Raw genomic sequence first — 20,718 nt, 5'->3', positions numbered from 1 at the left:
GCCTTTATTAAGTGAGCCGGCCGTGGTGGTCTCGCGGTTCTAGGCGCTCAGTCCGGAGCCGCGCGGCTGCTACGGTCGCAGGTTCGAATCCTGCCTCGGGCATGGATGTGTGTGATGTCCTTAGGTTAGTTAGGTTTAAGTAGTTCTAAGTTCCAGGGGACTGATGGCCACAGATGTTAAGTCCCATAGTGCTCAGAGCCATTTGAACCATTTTTTATTAAGTGATTTAAGTTCCTACTACGCCGGGCGGCGCAATGAGAAAACACATACAAGTGCAACGTTTCGATGTACAGGGTGTTCCATCTCAAGTTTCGGATGAGATCATCTCGGAAACTATACATCGGATGAAAATAGTGGGTAAACAAGCTCGTAAGCGCAAAGGGGGACATCAAGACAACTTTTAAATCTTAAATGGAAACACCCATTTTTTATTGCAGATTTGGTTTCTCCATAAAAAAGAAATCAAGTTTTTTCCGGAACATTTTTTTAAACCATTGACAGATGGCGCTGAAATAGAGAAAAAAGTAAAATTGGAGAACAGCTGTCATACATCACTTAGATTGGCAGCCCTGGAGCCTAGCGACTTGCGCGAGTTTTGGTGTTCTCGTAAAGATAAGTCATTTTAGATTATAAAACATACGAGGGGGGACCCAAAAGTAACCGGAATTGTAATGCTGCACATCGTGTACTTGTAGTAGCAGGTTGCGCCGCCAGAGGGTTGTAGTAGAAGCTCTCCTGAGTCAGTCTGCCAAGCGGCGTCACACAACAGTGAAAAGTGTGGTTTCTTTGGCAGCTCTTTGAGTGTGCATACTGTGCAAACGTGACGTGAGGAAATGGCTAATTCTTACGAACAACGTGCGGCAGTGAAGTTTTGTTTCTTGCTCGGCAGAACGCAGCAGAAACTATTGCGATGATTCAGACAGCCTACAAAGACCATGCTCTTAGTAAAACGCAAGTGTACCAATGTTTTTCTCGGTTTAAAAATGGAGAAATTGTAGATCAGCCCCATTCAGGTCGACCTTGAACTGCTCGAAGCGAAGACAACATCGACAAAATCCGTGATCTCATCAGTGAAGATCTACGCAGGACAATCGACCAACTCGAGAACTTGTCCAGGTTGTCCTGGAGCTCAATTCAGCGCATCTTGACCATCGATTTGGGGATGCAAAGAGTGTCAGCAAAATTCATGCCGAAGCTTCTTACCGGAGATCAAAGGGATCGTTGCGTTCAAACGTGTCTCGAAATGAAGGACGCCTTCAAAGATGATCCACATTTTTTCAACAAAATCATGGTGCTATGGGTACGATCCAGAAAGTAAACAACATTCATCACAATGGAAGTCACCTGGCTCCCCTCGAACAAAAAACTCGACAAGTGAAATCGAATGTGAAAACGATGTTGATATGTCTTTTTTTTATGCTAATGGAGAGTACTTCGAAGGATATTAAGGTTGTATTTGAAAACAACGAAGTATATGCTTTCTAGAAAGAAATTCCGGTTATTTTAGGGTACCCCCTCGTATAGTTTACTATTGATTACTTGGTGAATAGGCGTATTAGTGTGCCTTTTAAGTGTACCATTAAAGGATTCATTTTTCTTTGCATAATGTAGCAGGAAACTCGAAAAGATCGTACAGTCGTATATTCTGTTTACGTTTTGCAGCAGCAAATCTATAGAATTTCATTTAGTTGTTCTTTGCTCTCTCCAGCAATTTAACTGTAGCGTACCTCTTCATTACTTATCTAGCATTTCCGGAAAGTAGCGTAAAGTTTAAGTTGTTATTTCAGAAACTTTGCACTGTTGTTTTTGTTTACACACAGTTGCGTACAGGCCAAGTTTGTGGAATTATATTTTCGTGTTTATCTGTAATTTAACTGACTTATTCTTAATAATATATTACGTTTATCATGAGTGAAAAGTGCTTGACTTGCCGTAGAATTGTTAGGTGGTGGCTTTGGTGTGATGGGTGCTGTAGTTTTTTCCATGTGGGCGACTGTAGTGGCTTGGGGATAGGGGAAGTAAATGAGACTCATCAGTGGTTTTGTGGGATTTGTATTAGAGATAGGAAGATACTAGAACAGGAGGGGAAAATTGCCGCGCTTCAGGTTGAGTTAGACACGGCCAGAGGACATCTTGACAGGTTTAGGAGGGATAAGGGTAAAGAAAGTTGGGAAGTGGCAACAGGCAACAGGAGAAACAGACCTAGAGCTTTGTCTGACAGCTTCGTGGTGAATGTGGAAAATAGATTTGACCTATTGCTTCAGCTAGAAGCTGGTGAGCCTCAAGCAGTTGCAGGTGTAGACAGGGCACAACAAACCTTCAGCAGCAAATTGAAAAGTAAGAATGTAGGGAAATCAGTAAAGAGAAAGAAAGTGTTGTTGTTAGGTAGTTCCCACGGAAGAGGTGTTGGCCAACTTTTGCAACTAGGGTCAGAATACCAGGTCACCAATTTTTTAAACCTAGTGCTGGTCTGGAACAAGTGACAGAGGATTTAGGATCACTTTGCAAGGAAGACAAGGTAGTTATAGTGGATGGGGCAAGTGATAGTATTGACAGAGAACCTGGGTTGATTATAGAGTGTGACCTGGCAAAGATTGCATCAGCATCGAGGCATACTAGTGTTTGTATCTGTTCTTGGGCGCTATGACCGACCTCATTTGAACTCTTCTGTCAAGAGAGTTAATTTGGAGTTGGAACAGCTGCTTATGTCGGGTGTAGGGTCACACATTGGTGTGGTCCCTGTTGATTCTCTCAATAGGTGGGATTATACTAGGCATGGCCTTCACGTCAACAGGAAGGGGAAGGGTAAACTGGCTGGGAAAATAGCAGGAAAGTTAAAGGGGGGAGGCACTGTCATGAGTGATAAAATACAAGTGGTTATAGGGTTCAGAAAAGACCCTTTTTTAGGGTAGCGAGGACAGAAAGAAACCAAATTTTAAGAGAGGTTGGGACTGAGACAAACCTTCAGTTTGAGAAAGAAACCAAAAAACATAATTCTAGCTTATTACATCAGCATAAACAGATATTGGTTAAGAATTTTCAACAGTCAGCAGATATTTTAACTCTACCCAATTTTAACTCAGTCAATGTGAAATGTCAGCTATCTTTATTGCATCAAAATATTCGAGGACTGAGAAATAAAATTAATCAATTAATTATCTGCATAGATGAATTAGAGTCTGCAAACCCATCTGACATAATCTGCCTCTCTGAACATCATGTGACCACTGGTATAGAACTTTTAAGTGTTACAGGGTTTAGGTTAGCATCTCACTTTTGTAGATCAGAAATGGAAAGAGGAGGAGTTGCCACATTCATCAGGAACTGTCATAAATTTAAGAACATAGACGTTCATAAATTTTGCCTAGAACACCATATGGAAGCATGTGCAACAGAAGTAGAATTTCACAAAAAATCATTCATAATATTAAGTGTATATCGAGCACCTTCAGGTAACTTTAATCTGTTCGTAAGCCACCTTGAAGGTGTACTGACTCATTTATGAACCAAAAACAAAGAAATAGTGGTTGCTGGTGATTTCAATGTAGATTTCCTTAAAGACTCTCCCAGTAAGAACCTATTTGAGTTAGTAACACTATCATTCAACTTAATTCCCACTGTAAAGTTCCCCACTAGGGTAGACAATTGCTCACAAACAGCCATTGATAATATCTTTATAGAAAAGTTCAATGAACAAAATTATATTACAAAACCAATAGTCAATGGCCTCTCAGACCATGACATACAGTTCCTTCTGTTAGATGTTAATACTGAACAGGATATAAAATCTGTTAAATCTGAGCTCCAGAGGGTAATCAATAAGCCAAAAATTGATTATTTTAGGACACTCCTCAGAGACATTCACTGGACTGATATTTAGAGTGCTCATGGCATGAATAAAAAATAAAACACTTTTGCTAATCAAGTGCTTACCTTATTCGAACACTGTTTTCCCCCAAAACTTACCAAGGTTAGAGCAATGTGTACAAAGAAGCCATGGATTACTCATGGAATAGGAGTATCTTGTAAAACAAAAAGAAAACTTTGGAAATGATATGAGGTAACAATGATTTTTTTAGATACGTTATGTTCACCGATTAAACCAAATTCAAAACCAATGGCGAATTAAATCGTCATGATTGTCATTATTGGTCCGCTGTCAGTCCACACTGGCACAGACCCGTTGACAATCAACACAAATGGTCGTTAATGGTCTGGTGTGGAATTTTAAACTGTTACCTGATAGGATCGTATTTTTTGACCGAAATGTTACTGGGGAATTTTATTTGCAACTTCTCTGTGATGATTTGTTGGAGCTAATGGAATATGTTGATTTAGAAACTAGGCAACGAATGTGGTTCCAAGAGGACGGAGCAGCTCCCCATTATGCCAAAAGTGTGCTGAACCTGGTCGGTGGATAGGACGCGGAGGGTTAATTCAGTGGCCTTCACGTTCACCAGACCTAACATCTCCTGATTTTTTTCTTGTCGGGTTATTTAAAAAATATTGTCTGCGAAAGGCAGCCTACAACCCGAAACGATATGGAGCAACGCATTCGAAGAGCGTGTGCAGCCGTACCACGGGATGTGCTGCTCAAAACTGTGGACCACTTTCACAGACGATTGACTTCATGCATTGAAGCAAATGGAGATAATCTTGAACTATTTCTTCGTGGCTAATTTCATTAATTAAGCGCCTCAAATTGTGAGAGGCAAGGGGACTCACACTAATGAAGCACCCCAAGGGAACATCATTCTACTACGACCATGTCGTTGTTCCTGGGTAACCCTAAAAGTAGGCTACAGTACAGTATGTACAAAAATACCTTAATTTGGCATAACGAAAGAATTGGTGCACATTTTTATCGATTTGATGCCTCTTTCTCGGATAATTCTAAATAAATCAGAGTTCTTCCCCAATTTTACTTTTTTCTCAATTTCAGCGCCATCTGGCAATGGTTTAAAAAAGTGTTTCAGACAAAACTTGATTACTTTTTATGGAGAATCCGAATCTGCAATAAAAAATGGGTGTTTCTATTTAAGATTTAAAAGTGGCCCTCGCCCCGCCCAAGGGGGCGGAGCTGGAGGTCACGTGTAGTATCATTTGATGTCCCCCTTTGAGCTTATGAACTTGTCTTACCCACTATTTTTACCCAATGTATAGTTTTCGAGAAAATCTCATCCGAAACTTGAGATGGACCATCCTGTATATAAAGCTTACTGATACATGGCTGACAGTAGTGACTGCAAAACGTAGCTTTTAAAACATTTCGGCAGTCAGGCATTTTTTTAAATTTTCTTACCATCTTCGCTTGAATAAATATTTTTGGTACAATATATGCCTCATGTCTAGCTGTGGCAAATGCAGACACTTGTTTTAAAATCGGGTTTTCCCACTGGGTGGGGGCGAGGGGGTACCTTTTGTGGCTGCTCCTTTCACTACACTATACACAACTACAGTGAATGTAGGCGTACCTAGATAAGAAGTGACTGCAGCTTTGGCACCATTTTTTGAGTCACACAGTTGGCCTAGAGAAAGAAGGGGGGATGGTTCTCGAGGGTGATGGTTGTCGGGGGGGGGAGGGGGGGAGGGGGCAGAGGATCAGTTTAGTGACATGGAGATGTGGACGAGGGGAATAAATTGGGCAACCATGCAGGTTGTCCCCATTTCCTCAGCCAGTAGCACGACACCCCTTTGATTTTCCCACCATTTTCAAATCACCCAGTGGGTCGAAATATTGGGAAACGAGAAGGGGAAAGGCACTGCTGCACTGCTACACACTGAGGCCTTCATTCCAAAGCTGTAGCCTTATAATATGGTTTTATCTTATGTGAGGAGGTTCCCTCGACACATTAACAATTATAGGTTTGCAGACGTCAATGTCAGAAGCTATCGGCTTCAGGTCCACAAAATTCTAAAGCTTTTGGCGGCATTGGTTTCGGAATATTCTTTCCTTAAATGAATGATTTTTTTACATGCGTTTATCTACGTCTGCAAATTTTACTCTTTAATCGTACAATCTATTTTTTTTTTCAAATTCGGAGATTTGTAGTTTAGTCTAAATGATTCATGCAAATTTATCGTGAGGACATTATTAAAATTTTTATCTTGGGTGACAGAAATACATGGGAATACTGCATGAAAAGAGTCCTTCATTTTCTTTTTCATTTATTCGCATTTGGATTGCCTGAGTGTGGTGCGGAAGGGAGATGGGAAGGGGAGGTATTTTCTGTTTCCTATTCAGAATAGAGTCTCTCCGAAAGTTGGCTGCACAAGCTAAGTATCATTTCTGATTCGTTGATGCCAGTTAACAATCCCGTACAAATGCCACAGATGACTATTGTATGTCCTTTGTGTAGATAATATGCCAGATGCAAACAGATATTTATTTTTGTGTGTCAGCCAGCCTCCTTTTCCACACCCTCTACGTTTCCGCAGGTAATACCTGTGCAGTTACAATCTTTGAGCATGTTTGTTCGAATTCTGTTGGTGGGGGAAGCAGAGGTTTTCTTTTGTGTTCTCTGCTTTATAGGAGATACCGGTAGCTTACCACAGACTAGTACAGCGAGTTTGTTTCTCTAAAAATCAGACTGCTTTCTACTTTTTCACAATTGTCGCTCTGAGGTGACCAGCCGCGTCCCCAGTTACCTTTACAAAGCACTGTCCGAAACCTACCGCTCCTTCTGACCATTTTAAATAGACGTTCACGTTCCAGACACCATCTTGGTAAAACATGATGTTCCCTCGGAACATAAGATGATTGTATTATGGTCGGTGCGATTAGGTGGTGATTAAGCATCGGGAAATGATTTCACTCGGTTATTACCGAACACTGATAGGCTTTTGTTTCATTATATCGAACTGCTTTATTTATTTTTCATGAGGAATTATTGGACACCACTTTTAAATTCGTTGATATGATAAACCTTGTGTGAGAAGTAATAGCCAGTTTGCAGCTGTTCATATAAGTTCATTGCCTTTATCAATCACTTGTATTCCAATAACATTCTTCTGTGAATCAGCTCACACAACTCATAAGTTTATTCTCTCACTTTCAAGTACCACTTTTTGAGCAGCTTTGCCGCCAGCTGTGAACGAAATCATGAGATTGCAAGTGCAAATTATTCCATTATGCAGAACATTTAAAGTGATGCATAATGAACCCGATTTTTGGGAATATTTCTAAATCAAGTTGATAAATACTGAATTTACCAACTTTAGTGGGAAAGCAATTGATTCTGGCCTTGAGAGGTCTCCAGCTCACCCAAATAGCTACAGTGTTGAATGAAACATTTTATTAATGTACTAAATCAGGTGTGCGTTAGATAAGAAGTTGATGGAAGATTATCTTCCTTTCGACGTGATTGTCCGTTTTTTCCTATCCCCTTCGTAATTTTCATATGTTGGGTTCTTCCTGGCAGTTTACCGTTTCCCAAACAATCATTATAAGTAAGGGACTTTCACTTAAGTTCTGCGCTACCTTGTGTGTTTGACGTGCGTTATTGTTCCCCGTGATAAATTCTATGAATACTATCACCCTGCATCGCGTTTTTCCATATCCTAACGTAACTCTCCCCAGAAGATAATGAGAAATTTTTTCAGATGCAGTTTGAAAGAAAAAAATGTTTTCATGTGCATGAATTGTTATCCAACCTAGGTGTAGTTGTACCGGATAATACGGAGCGCTTTGCTGCATTATTTACATCAGGGTTTCTCATGTTTATCCCGATCGACCCGCGCTGCACACGCGGCAGACGTAAGCAAGACGAAAATTATGTAAGCTGCGGGCTTCTCCCAGTCAGGACAGGTCTATGGTATACGAGAGCATGTCATCCGCCCAAGATGTACCGGATGAGGAGAAACTGAAAGAAGTTGAATTCAGGCTTATTGTTATGAGGTTTTGCGTATGCAACAGAAAGCAACTAATGTAAGCCGGATGAAAGAATAACAAGAGAATTTTTTACGCTGCTTCTAGCGTCTTGAAAGTACACGGTTCAGGACATAAACCGGGCTTCCACGAGTCGGCAGAGAATGTCCTCTAAATATTCAACGAAGGCCCTTAGCAGGGCTTCCTGCGAACGGCAGGTGGCCCGAGCCGCTGCTCAGAAGGCACCTCCGTCAGGCTGCGTTTCTGTGCTTCACGGTAGAGTGCGCACTTCTGCAACAGCCGGAACCAGGGTTTTTCGCCTTACGTTGCTACCCATGCTCCATGCTCTGCAGGGCAGAGCTTCCCTATGTTGGTTGTTGCAAAGTCAATAGCGGGCAGAGGGCTGTTTGTGCTACATGTTGATAACCGCCCAAAGTCGTGGCTAAGCAGCGCCGGTATTTGCTACTATTTGCTCCATTGTCATGTGTCACGCTGTCAGATGGTGGGTTTCCTGATAATCAAAAGCAGAGAAGTAAATGGCCGTGCGCTTTTATGGACAGAACCTCTCTCTCTGTGACTTTCAAGGCACTAGTTACAAAGAGACAAACTCACCATTAGCTGTCAGTTGTTAAAATATACCGCTTTTAAGGCCACGAGACGTGATAGCCGCTGGTAGTATCTTCATACACGGCAGCGGCTGTTGAAAATTTCGAAGATGGTAGCTGAAACTTTCGAGTACAGTATGTTATGTACAAATTGTACTGAAACCAGGAAGTATAGTAGCCTTGTACCCTCCATTGTTTCCAATCTGTAGACTGAGTAAGTAGTAAAGGGAACCACGCAGAAATTTGCAAAGAAGATTAGTCAGGCAGAACAAATATAAACTTTCTTCAACCACATCACTTCCTCCTCATAGAGACCTTCAATGTGTGCTGACCACCTATCCACTCTTCCCTCTGCATTTAACAGTGGAATTCCCATGGCTCTCTTAATGTTACCGCCTTTGATTTTAATGTCACTGATGGTTGTTTTGACTTTCCTATGCGCTGAGACAGTCCTTCCGACAGTCATTTCTTTTTCGATTTCTCCATATTTTTCATGGAGCCATTTCGTCTTAGCATCCCTGCACTTTCTATTTATTTCATTCCTCAGTGACCTGTATCTCTCTGTTCCTCAATTTCCCTGGAAATATTTGTACTTCTTTGTTTCTTCTATCATCTGAAGTATTTGTTCTGTTACCAATGGTTTCTTCGCAGTTACCTTCTATGTATTTATGCCTTTCTTTCCAAATTCTATGATTGCCCTCTTCAGAGGTGTCCATTCCTCTTAAACTGAAATACCTACAAAGCTATTCCTTATTGCCTCAGTGCCATAGAGAACTTCAAGCCTACCTCGTAATTCCTTAGTGGTTTTGTATCTCACTTCTTTTCTTATTGATCCTTCCTGGCCAATCTCTTAAACTTTAACCTACTGTTCGTCATTATTACGTTGTGGTCTCAGTCTATATCTGCTCGTGGGTACACCTTACAATCTAGTATCTCATTTCGGAACCTCTGTCTGACTATGATGATATCTAACTGAAATCTTCCCGTTTAACTCGGCCTTTTCGAAGTATACCTCCTTCTCTTGTGATTCTTGAACAGAGTAGTCGCTATCGCTAACTGAATCTCAATTAGTTTTTCTCCTCGCTCATTCCTAATACGAAGCCCGTATTTTCCCGTTACCGTTTCTTCTACTTCTTCTCCTACAACCGCATTTCATTCCCCGTGACTACTAGATTTTCATCTCCCTTTAAGTACACCAACCACTATCATCATACACTTCCTCTATCTCTTCATCTTCATCTTGCGATGTCGGCATGTATACCTGAATTATCGTTGGTGTTGTTGTTTTGCAATCCTCTCTGATAAGAACAATCCTATCACTGAATTGTTCATAGTAACTCACTCCCTGCCCTACCTTTCTATTCGTAACGAATCCTATTCCCGTTATAACATTTTCTGCTGCTGTTGATATTACCCTATACTCATCTAACCACAAATCCTTGTCTTCTTTCCATTTCATTTCACTGACCCCGCTATATGTAGACTGAGCCTTAGCATTGCCCTTTGCAGATTTTCTACCTTCCGTACCACGTTCAAGCTTCTGACATTACACGCCCTGACTTGCAGCACGTTTATCTTTTCGTTGGCTATCCTATCTTTTTCTTATGGTTATCATAATGGCACTTTTCCAATTATAGACCACATGTCCTGTGGATACACGTTATGTGTCTTTAACGCAGGGGTTTCCACTGCCTTGCGCATCGTTATGTCGTTAATCACAGTTGATTGTTCCGCCTTTTAAGGGCAGTTCCCACCCCAAAGGCAAGACAGTGCCCTGAACCTCTGCCCACTTCTCTGCCCTCTTTGACAAGGCCATTGGCAGAATGAAAGTGACTTTTTTGTTGGGGTGGACGACTCAGGACACTTGCTCAAGTTCAATGTTGACCCATTCACTCAGTTTTTTTTTAAATAATAGAGGGCAGCTAACCATCTGACGAAACACGATGAGCTAGCGCGCCGGTGCCGTAGATCACAGGTGTTATTTAAAAGAAATACAGACCAATTATTTCACGGGGACAGGCGATGTGCATCTATGAAACGTCCTTCTTAAAAGTGTCGCATTCCTGATGAAATCATCAATTGAATAAAAATTGATTCATAGAGTTCATTAGAAATATTTTCCTCGCTTGTGCAGCCAAAATGCTTGAAATGAGTCTTCAGACATTTTCAGAAACACAAGTTAAGTGAATCTTTTGTTTGTTGTGTTACCTTGTTTCCTAATCATTTCCGCTCCTCTCTAGCATTCCAACTATGACAGTTGCCACAGCACTCTGTGGCCCTCCTCTGCTTACCATTGAGTACGAAGTTGTACACAGGACGACTTCTTGAAAAATGGCTCTGAGCACTATGGGACTTAACATCTGAGGTCATCGGTCCCCTAGACTTAGAACTACTTAAACCTAACTAACCTAAGGATATCACACACATCCATGCCCGAGGCAGGATTCGAACCTGCGACCGTAGCACGACCTCTTTGCGATGGTTCAATACCGCGTCTGGCTATGCTGATTTAAGTTTTCTGTGATTTCTCTAAACTGTTCCAGGCAAATGCCGGGATGGTTCTTTTGAAAGGGCACGGCCAACTTCCTTCCCTAGCCCTCCCTAATCCAATGAGACTGATGACTTCGCTGTTTGGACGCCTCCCTCAAAGCAACCAACCAGCCAACACGACCTCTCCCAAGGTCGTATCCATACTCAATGGCGGTCATTCGCAGAAGTAAAGAATCTCGAGTCATTGTTGAACACAATCAGTCCATGCTACCTTGATATGGCGCCGCTCCAAACACACCAACCCGTGTTGTGATGTTAACGGCAGCCTGTGAGTGGACGGTAATTCCGTTTTCCGACTGCTGCCAACCTCTGACCAAGGGAACGGAACGGCACAATATTACTTTGTTCTCGTGTGGCAGGCTCCGTGTGCTTTATCCTTAGTTCTGTGACCCTTCCTTCTGATGGTTAGACCTGGTCGGCCGTAGCCCTCGCAGTGAGTGTGCTTTCCCTCCCGTTCTCATGATGCTCAGCCAAATTCATGTTTTTCAAATATCTCGCATGGCGGACGCACCACTCGTAACGTTACAACATAAGTAACAACTTTCCTGCATTGCACATTGCTAACAGAGTATTGCAAAGCTGAGTTAGAGGGTACACACATGTGCTTCATACCGGGTTACATGCTTTCTCTCTGTTTGTCCTATATAGAAGAAAGAGTGAGAACATGACTGTGAGTTTGGATGCTGTTCTTCAGTGGATTTATCATTGTGAATAATTATATTGTGTAATTTATTGGCTCTATGGAAGGATATTTTTATGTCTTTTTGTTTGGAAAGACTTCCAAGATTCTATGATATGTCACACCGGACGGAAGCACAGCTCCCAACATTCTAGAACTCCTCGCCATACATAGATTGTTGTTCTGGTACTTTATTTACCAAACATTTTGTAAGATATTGAAATAAATTTAAAAAACTGCAATTAAATTTTATTTTTGAGGAAACGTCCTGCCATTTTACTTCCCTGCCAAGGATCCACGCCTGAGAATATCTCCGTGGATATTTCCAATATCTCATTTATCGCTAATGGAGCCTTGTAGAAAGCCTTATGAAGTCGTAACATCTTTAAGGACGTGAAATGAGATTTACATGGGCGCTGGTATAAGAAACTGACGTGGCAGGCGAGTCGCGTCACATGCCGTAGTGCCGGTGACTGGGTACTGCGGGCTGCCGCCTTCTAGGGGGGCTCACCTGAGGCGCGCCGTCACACCGGGGCTATTATGAGCCCCGCCCCACACTCCAGCCCCGGATTAAATTCCCTCTCCAGCGACAGGCAGCTTCTGTGAAACGCCGCGAGACGGCTATTGTGCTGGGAACTCTGGAAAGCCGAGCCCACCTCGCTAAACTAGCACTGCCGGGACTTCCCCAAAACTCCTGGGTAGGTTTTAATCTCCAACTCCAGCTCCCGTGATCTCACTTTGAAGTTCGCTGCTAGTCGACCTCATACAATGTGTGGCTCACGATCAGAGTGGCGAAACTGAGGTATGATTAGCCAGCGGAAAGATGCTCCTATCAAAACACAAACAATGTGAATAAGTTCCTGTTTATTTAAGACTCTCTGTCTGTAATATGGGGTACTAGTTGCGTCATTCTACTTTTCTGAGCATCTTTAAAACTATTCCCAAAAATTATGGCACGCGAACACATTCGTTCGTTTTTTGATGTGCAACTCATCTCGAGCTCTCACAAGCTAACTCAGACGCACTAGTCCATTGCTGTAAGTTGCTCATGCCGATTCACTCATTCAGCCCAACTCATAATCATTATATCTTTGTGTGTCTCAGTCATTGTCTCCTGTGTCACAGACACAGTTTCCTTCGTCCTCTCATACTACCAAACTCTGTACGTCACTGTCCCCCTCTTGCTCTCTCTCCCTGCTAATATCTCATTCCTTCATTCCTACTGCTGAGGTCTTTTCTCGCTGCCACTATCTCTCCCTTCTCGTTGTTACTATCATATACTCTGTATCTCATTGTCACTTGCTCTCATCCACTTTCTCTTTTTCCTCCCACTCCACCCCCCCTCCCCCCGATCCACTGGCCCCACAGCACTGTCTTCCTCACTCTTTTCTTAGCACGGTTCTGTCACCATCAACTGTGTTCCATTGCCACTGTGTCCCTCTCTTTCTCTCACACTGTCATTGTTTCCTTCGTACTTTCTATAACACAACCACTGTCTACTATCTTTCAGTATATATTACGTTTCCGTCTCTTTGCCGCTGCCACCATCTTCTTCTCTCTCAACATAAGAAAGCGCAAATACGTTCACACTACAAAATTGTTGAGAAAATTTCTAAAGTTGTGAGGAAGGTACAATGACGCAGCCGATACCCAACTTTTCGGTCAAGAGTCTTTCAAATAAACAGGAATAGATTCGGATTTTTGTCCTCTAATAGGAGCATTTTTCTGCTGGTGCTCTTCCTTTCACTGCTTGTAACTCATATGAAATGAATTGTATTGTTCAGTAGAATTTTGATAGTTTACATACGGGAAACGGAAACCATGGAAAACTAATTTTGCAACTCGGACCGGTTTTTACAATCTAAATAATTTTGCTTTTGCATCAGTACTATAACATGGGGTTCCCAGATTATAATAGAGACACTAATTTCTCCACGCTATGTCACTTTATAAACTACATTTTCGCCCCATGATGGATTTTACGTGCGTATTTCTCGTGTATAACCTGGGTAACTTTGAACCTCTTAATCTCAGAAACAGATAAACATGAAGAACATTTTCAAGGATGTTCGAGATTCTTATTGTGGTATCCTTTATCCACACAACCGCACTGGCGTATCAAAGTTGGGAATGGAATGGCAAGTTTCCGTGAGATTCCAATAGTGGTCGGATGGGAGCTGGTGGACCTGATGGAGGACGTCTCCAGCGGCTCCATGGTATGAGCGGCCTCTGCCGCCGCGATATTATGACGGCGGGCGACAGCCGCAGAGCCCGCTTGCACTTGGAGCCTCTTCAGTACGTGACGTTACGCACACGCCACCTATTCACGTCTCGAACGCCACTGTTCGTGCTTTACGTCAGAGAGTCTCATCCCTGTTTCAATTGTAACAGCCGGATTCTGCTTGTTGCTGCGTTATTTTTAACGAGGCTTTGTGCGCTTGGAGCAACACAGGTTAAATAAATCTTCTGCATACTGTGTTAACTTGCCGCCAATCATTTCGCTCGTTTTCAGCTTTCCTACGACGACAGTTGCCACACCAGTCTCTATCCAACCTCTCCTTACTGTTGTATACAAAATCTTTGGAGTACATCTTATAAATTTCAGCCATTTGCTGAACATAGCCATCTCGGAATTCACAGCTGGCATTTGGGGTGTTTCTCGATAACTGATAAAGCCTTTTGAAAATAGGGCGATGTTCTTCTAGACGGAAGCCTTGACAATACACCGTTAGAATGTGAGCAATTTGTTGCTGTTATTTGTCAAGAGACTTTGCCTCCTACAGGACTTCACATGTAGAAGTACGATAACTTTGAACTTCTGGATCTTGTAGAGGGGTAAAGACATCGAGAAAGTTTTCAAGGTTTTTCGAGATCGGGATCTTAGGAATATATCGTATGAATTTCAGCCATTTGCTCCGCACAGCCGTCTTCGAACCATCGGCTGTGCTTCGATCCACTGGTGACGGCGAAAATATTGTAAAAAACCTTTTTTGTGGGGTTTTCCCACGAACTGACCTATAATTCCAAAGAATCCCACCATAGACCAAAAAAATTTCAAAAAGGACCAACCGGTTTGCTCTGTTTGCATGAGAAGGAGGAAATGTGTAATGTTCATACATTGAACCTGTGCTGCAGGGTAGTGACACTAAGGGAATCCTTCTGTTGGATAGCCCTTAAGCTATACAAACGGTCCCTAGTCCACCGGCTATTCACAAAACGTGACTCTACCATTTTACGACTAGTAGGACTCGAGGTATGAGCAGCGTTAAATCAGGTTTTAGAACATACTGTACTAGATACGGATGCATAGTGATCAGTATAAATATTCTAGTGAAGTGGGTAAGGTATTTTATTTGCTTAGCGCATGAAGCAGCAAATCATACAAGATTATAAACTTAAGACGTAAACGACAGTTAAATGACGAATTACGGACATTCATTTGAGGACAAATAGACATGTGTAAAAACCTTCGCAAAGAGTCAAATTTTTTATGTATTTAGTTGCATTTGGGTCAGAGTAAAGAACCAGAATAACCACCCATTGTATTTATACAACTATTAAAGGTATTCTCTTGTAACATGGCAGTCGGTTTGTCTGTCAAAAATGGTTCAAATGACTCTGAGCACTATGGGACTCAACTGCTAAGGTCATTAGTCCCCTAGAACTTAGAACTAGTTAAACCTAACTAACCTAAGGACATCACACACATCCATGCCCGAGGCAGGATTCGAACCTGCGACCGTAGCGGTCTCGCGGTTCCAGACTGCAGCGCCAGAACCGCGCGGCCACTTCGGCTGGCGTTTGTCTGTCGACATTATGCTGAGCGCTCTCTGCATCCATCCTCACCTGCTGTGTTTTCTTGTTATCCTTACGTTACCGTGCAAATCAAAGGCCCGAAATTTATTTCTGCGGTACACGCAAGGTTGATGGCAGATTTTAACGATGACTCTTCTGACAGTTTTGGCTACGAATGGGTGATATTGAAATTTTCAGGGAGTAGCTTCCTGGCTTTTATGTACGAATGAGCGGCGACGGTTACTCTATCAATTTCCACAACTTCAGACATGTGGTGAGTTTTGGAAGCAAATAATTCATTCATATATTAATATCTTCTCAGACAATAGCATTCTCCCACTGTATTTTTAGTGCGGGATGTAGCAAAGCGTAGGGAGCTCACCGATGGGCTTCAAACGTAGCGTGGCGTATATCATCCGACAGGTGCTGTTTACTTTTATATATATATATATATATATATATATATATATATATATATATATATATATATATATATATATATATATATATATATATATATATATATCCGTAGAGTTTAAACCGGAGAGGACAGATGAGTGTGCTCCTGCAGCACTAAAGAGCTTTTACAAAAGTCTGTTGCTTGTCCGAAGTTATGTATTGGAATTAGTTAGGCGTCGTCTACAGTTACTTTTCTTTGCAAGAACACACCGAGGTATATTGGTATTTCATATGTCATATGCCAGAACCGTGTTCTCAAAATATATTATAAATTAGTGGCCAAATCGTTTGTTGTTTCAGTGAAAACATTTCCATTTTTTCTTGGTTGGGCTGAGTTGAAGCGTCCATTCTCGAAAAAGGGATATCTTAAATACTGACAATGCTTTATCTCCTGCTTCTATGCCCATATATTGACAAACTGTTGCTCTGTGATTGTAGAGACTTCGAGAGACTTTACCGATATACTCATACAGACGGAAGAGGATTGATCCTAGGATGTATCCTTGAGGGATATGAGAGTGATGTAAAATGAAACTATTTATTTATTTATTGCTATCATAAAACATCCTCTCGTTTGTGTTTAAAGGAGCTTGTACAAAGCAACAGTACATTGAAAATTCTGTACATAGTAGCACACATTTTGCCCCCTAAACTCTAATGGCCAGTATTGAGATATAAGATTATACAATAAAACTTAGTAGTGAGTATACAGGGTAACAGGTATAAGTGCAGAGTGCAGATATTTCTACTGGTGACTAAGGACGGTCTGCCGAACAACATTACATCGGTACTTACATCATTTGGAGAAAATTAATCATAGCTATTGTAAGGTGTCAAACAAATAACACACCTTACATTGAATTCCTGAAACAATTCTGGTTAAATAGATACGTCACACGACATGGTTACATGAAAATGTACGAATTATTGATATTCAGACAGAATAAACAAGCCGACATTTCATGTATATAAACCACTAACGCTCACACTAGCAACTGAACGCAAGTAATTTCCCAGACCCCTGCTACGACATGCAGTTCTGAGGGAAGGAGAATTTTACAATGGCATGCTCGTCCCACGTTTGGCCGAAACGTCACTGCAGGACACATAGCGGACACAATGAGACGCCAGAGCCACTGCGTAGGCCATTGGCAAAAGCCACCCCTTGTCCCTGCTTTTAACGACGACCCTTCGGAAAGCCTTTTTACAGGAACACAGCTGGAGATGTAAGATAAAATTCTGGAGAAACCCAACTCAAAACATTGGTGTCTCGCTGTAGCTAGAGCTCACGTGAGCTGTTTATCTCAGTATCACGTAGTAGAAGTCAAACTCTGCCCTACGAAAGAAACGACGCTTGTATAGGCTATAAAAAGGTTATTGGATGGAATTATAACAAGTACAAACGCTCTGATTGGCTAGAAAGAAAACTCGTGGCCATCAGCTTTGATATAGGACAATTGCAGAATGAACATTCGCTTTCTCTCTTGCAGCAAATCGTCGAGTGTTTGAGCAAGGCAACTAGCCCCATTCTTAGACGATTGCGAGAGTCATTATGTGAACATTTGCACACTGGGTCGTCTTAACTTGTAAGGAGTTAAACTGCATAGTCTCCTAGTGTGGTGAATCGCACCTAGTTCTGACAGTTAACGCTTCCGAGCGATTTGAGGGCAATGGCGTTCGTGCTGTTCCAATCAAATAGCGTGTACCACGCCAATTAATTTAGTTAGGCAACACCTAGGAGTCTTGGAAACAAATAGGACTCTAGGAAATGCAACAGACTGGGATTTATAAGTCGAAAAAGATTTAGAATAGATTCTCCGTCTCTCCTTTTTTCCGTACATTCAACCATGACCCTTAGTTAAACATATTGGCGATGCTCGGGCTTAATTGAAGCAGAAACGCGAGATATCCGATTTTACGAAAAGAATTGATCAGCCACTGTAGAGTGCTTTATAACCTAAAGTTATTGAATTGTTGTAACTGTGTACTTCTTTCTGATTCCTCTTTACCAACCTCCATTCTATTTTGGGTATTTTCATTGTGCATGTTAGCGTAGTTGATATTTCTGGCTCCAATTGCGTTTAATTTGTTTGAATTTTATCTTACTATTAAAGAACCTTAGTTAGGAATTTCTCTTCACAGTTGTGTGCACCCCATATCAATATTTTATTATCCAGTATGTACACCCTCGCTCATAAATTAAGGATAATTGCAGAATGTAGTGCCACACAACGTGGCACCACACAGAACTGGCGCTAATAACATAGGCACGTAGGGAACACACACGACACAGATCTGTCAATGGGTTGGCATACTCTGGCTCAGGTGGTCGAGCAGCTGCTGGGGTATAGCGTAACATTCTTGCACCAGTGCCTGTCGGAGCTCCTGAAGTGTCGTAGGGGTTTGAAGACGTGCAACGATACGTCGACCGAGATCATCCCTGACGTACTGGATGGGGTTTAGGTCTGGAGAACAGGCAGGCCACTCCATTCGCCTGATATCTTCTGTTTAAAGGTACTCCTCCACGATGGCAGCTCGGTGGGGCCGTGCGTTATCATCCATCAGGAAGAAGGTGGGACCCACTGCACCCCTGAAAATGACATACTGGTGCAAAATGACTTCCCGATACACCTGACCTCTTACAGTTCCTCTGTCAAAGACATGCAGGGGTGCACGTGCACCAATCATAACCACACCCCACAACATCAAACCACGACCTCCATACAGGTCCCTTTCAATGGCATTAAGGGGTTGGTATCTGTTTCCTGGTTCACACCAGATGAAAACCCGGCGAGAATCACTGTTCAGACTAAACCTGGACTAGTCCGTGAACATAACCTGGAACAACTGTTCCAATGACCATGCACCGTGTTCTTGAGACCAGACTATACGGGCTCTCCTGCGACCATGGGTCAGTGGAATGCACCTTGCAGGTCTCCGGGCGAATAAAACACGTCTGTTCAGTCGTCTTTAGACTGTTTGTCGGGAGACAGCTGTTTCAGGGGTCCCGAGCAAGGCTACCTGCAGTACTCAGTGGCCGTCTGCGGGCGCTGATGGTGAGATATCGGTCTTGGTGTTGCACACTGTGGACGTCCCGTACTGTAGCGCCTGGACGCGTCTCCTCTCTGCTGGAATCGTTGCCATAATCTTGAGATCACACTTTGTGGCACACGGAGGACCCGTGCTAGGACCTGCTGTGTTTGACCAGCCTCCAGTCGCCCTAGTATTCTACCCCTCATAACGTCATCAACATGCGTTCTTTGAGCCATTTTCAACCGACAGTCACCATTAGCACGTCTGAAAACGTCTGCACACTTACTCGCTGCACCGTACTCTGACATGCACCAACACATCTCTGCGTATGTGGACTGCTGCCAGCGCCACCGTGCGACGACCGCAGGTCAAATGCACCGCATGGTCATACCCCGAGGTGATTTAAAGCCACAAAACACCCACCACAGCGTTGTTTCACCATGTATCAGCATTATCCTTAATTTATGAGCATGAGTGTATCATAATATGTCATGAAGCTATGCTTAGAGTAAAAATAAACCTTAATAACGAAAATCTAAGATTTTCATTGTTTGCTAACATATAACTGCGACTGAACCTGTACACTAATTTCTGTTAACGATAACGTTTCCTTTACAGGGAGTTTAGTGGAATCTACATTGAGATCATTGTCTGATTACATCACTGCCCATACTGCTGCACTCTTCTGAACTCTGCATACGTGAAATAGTAGTGTCTTTGCACCTTGCAAGCCATAGGTTCAACACCAAATTCCTAAAACACTCACAGAGCATCTTTGCTCAACTGTGGTAGAAAGATAGAGAAGAACCAGTCTCACACATGTTAGACTATCGTATGTCGTATGTTTTTAGGTTGGTTAGTACTCCCAAGTATAAGTGGCAAGAGCAAGACAGTAATGCTTAAATTTTCTCCTGGACTGCAGTGCAGGTACTGAAGTCCGGATATATGAACCTCCGGATATGTGAAGACAAGAGAGTTAGTCTGTACTGATAGTCATAGCGCACTTAGAGGTACAGTACAACCACGCAGGAAACATCAGGTTATAATTGGGAAGACTGTTTGACAGAGAGAAAAAACAACCAACACACAGATCTGTGTGCATGTTAATGTCTGCCTCAATATGTGTCACGCAAGCAGCGTGAATAGTGCCAGCCGGATTGCCTGCAAGATCCAGTTGGTGTAGGGTGTATGAGCTGATGTGAGTCACAGAGGCCGCAAGGCGGCGCTTCAGTAGCCTCCTTTGCTGACGTAGCCTCAGTGGCCAGTCATTCAAGAGATGAGAGAACTCCGCACCTGCGGGCCTCGTCCTGTAATCTGACTTGTGTTCTGTGGTTGCTGCAAGCCAGTGAGAATTCTCTGCACTGACTGTCATGTCGAAGTTCCCGTAAGGCGTACTACGAGTGTACGGCCGCGTTCACTTGCGAACAGAGATAAGTAGCATGGCCGTGCGGTTCTAGGCGCTACAGTCTGGAACCGAGCAACCGCTACGGTCGCAGGTTAGAATCCTGCCTAGGGCATGGATGTGTGTGATGTACTTAGGTTAGTTAGGTTTAATTAGTTCTAAGTTCTAGGCGACTGATGACCTCAGAAGTTAAGTCACACAGTGCTCAGAGCCATTTGAACCATTTGATAAGTAGCAGTGGGAAGCATGTTATCTTTGCCCCTACAATAAAGCACAAAAACTGGCTGGTATTAAATCTTACTTTCATGTTCGTGTGTTTAAAGATGAT

The sequence above is a fragment of the Schistocerca nitens genome, chromosome 2 (assembly GCF_023898315.1).
Source record: "Schistocerca nitens isolate TAMUIC-IGC-003100 chromosome 2, iqSchNite1.1, whole genome shotgun sequence".
In the NCBI taxonomy this organism is placed as follows: domain Eukaryota; kingdom Metazoa; phylum Arthropoda; class Insecta; order Orthoptera; family Acrididae; genus Schistocerca; species Schistocerca nitens.
This window is presented reverse-complemented; position numbering follows the sequence as displayed.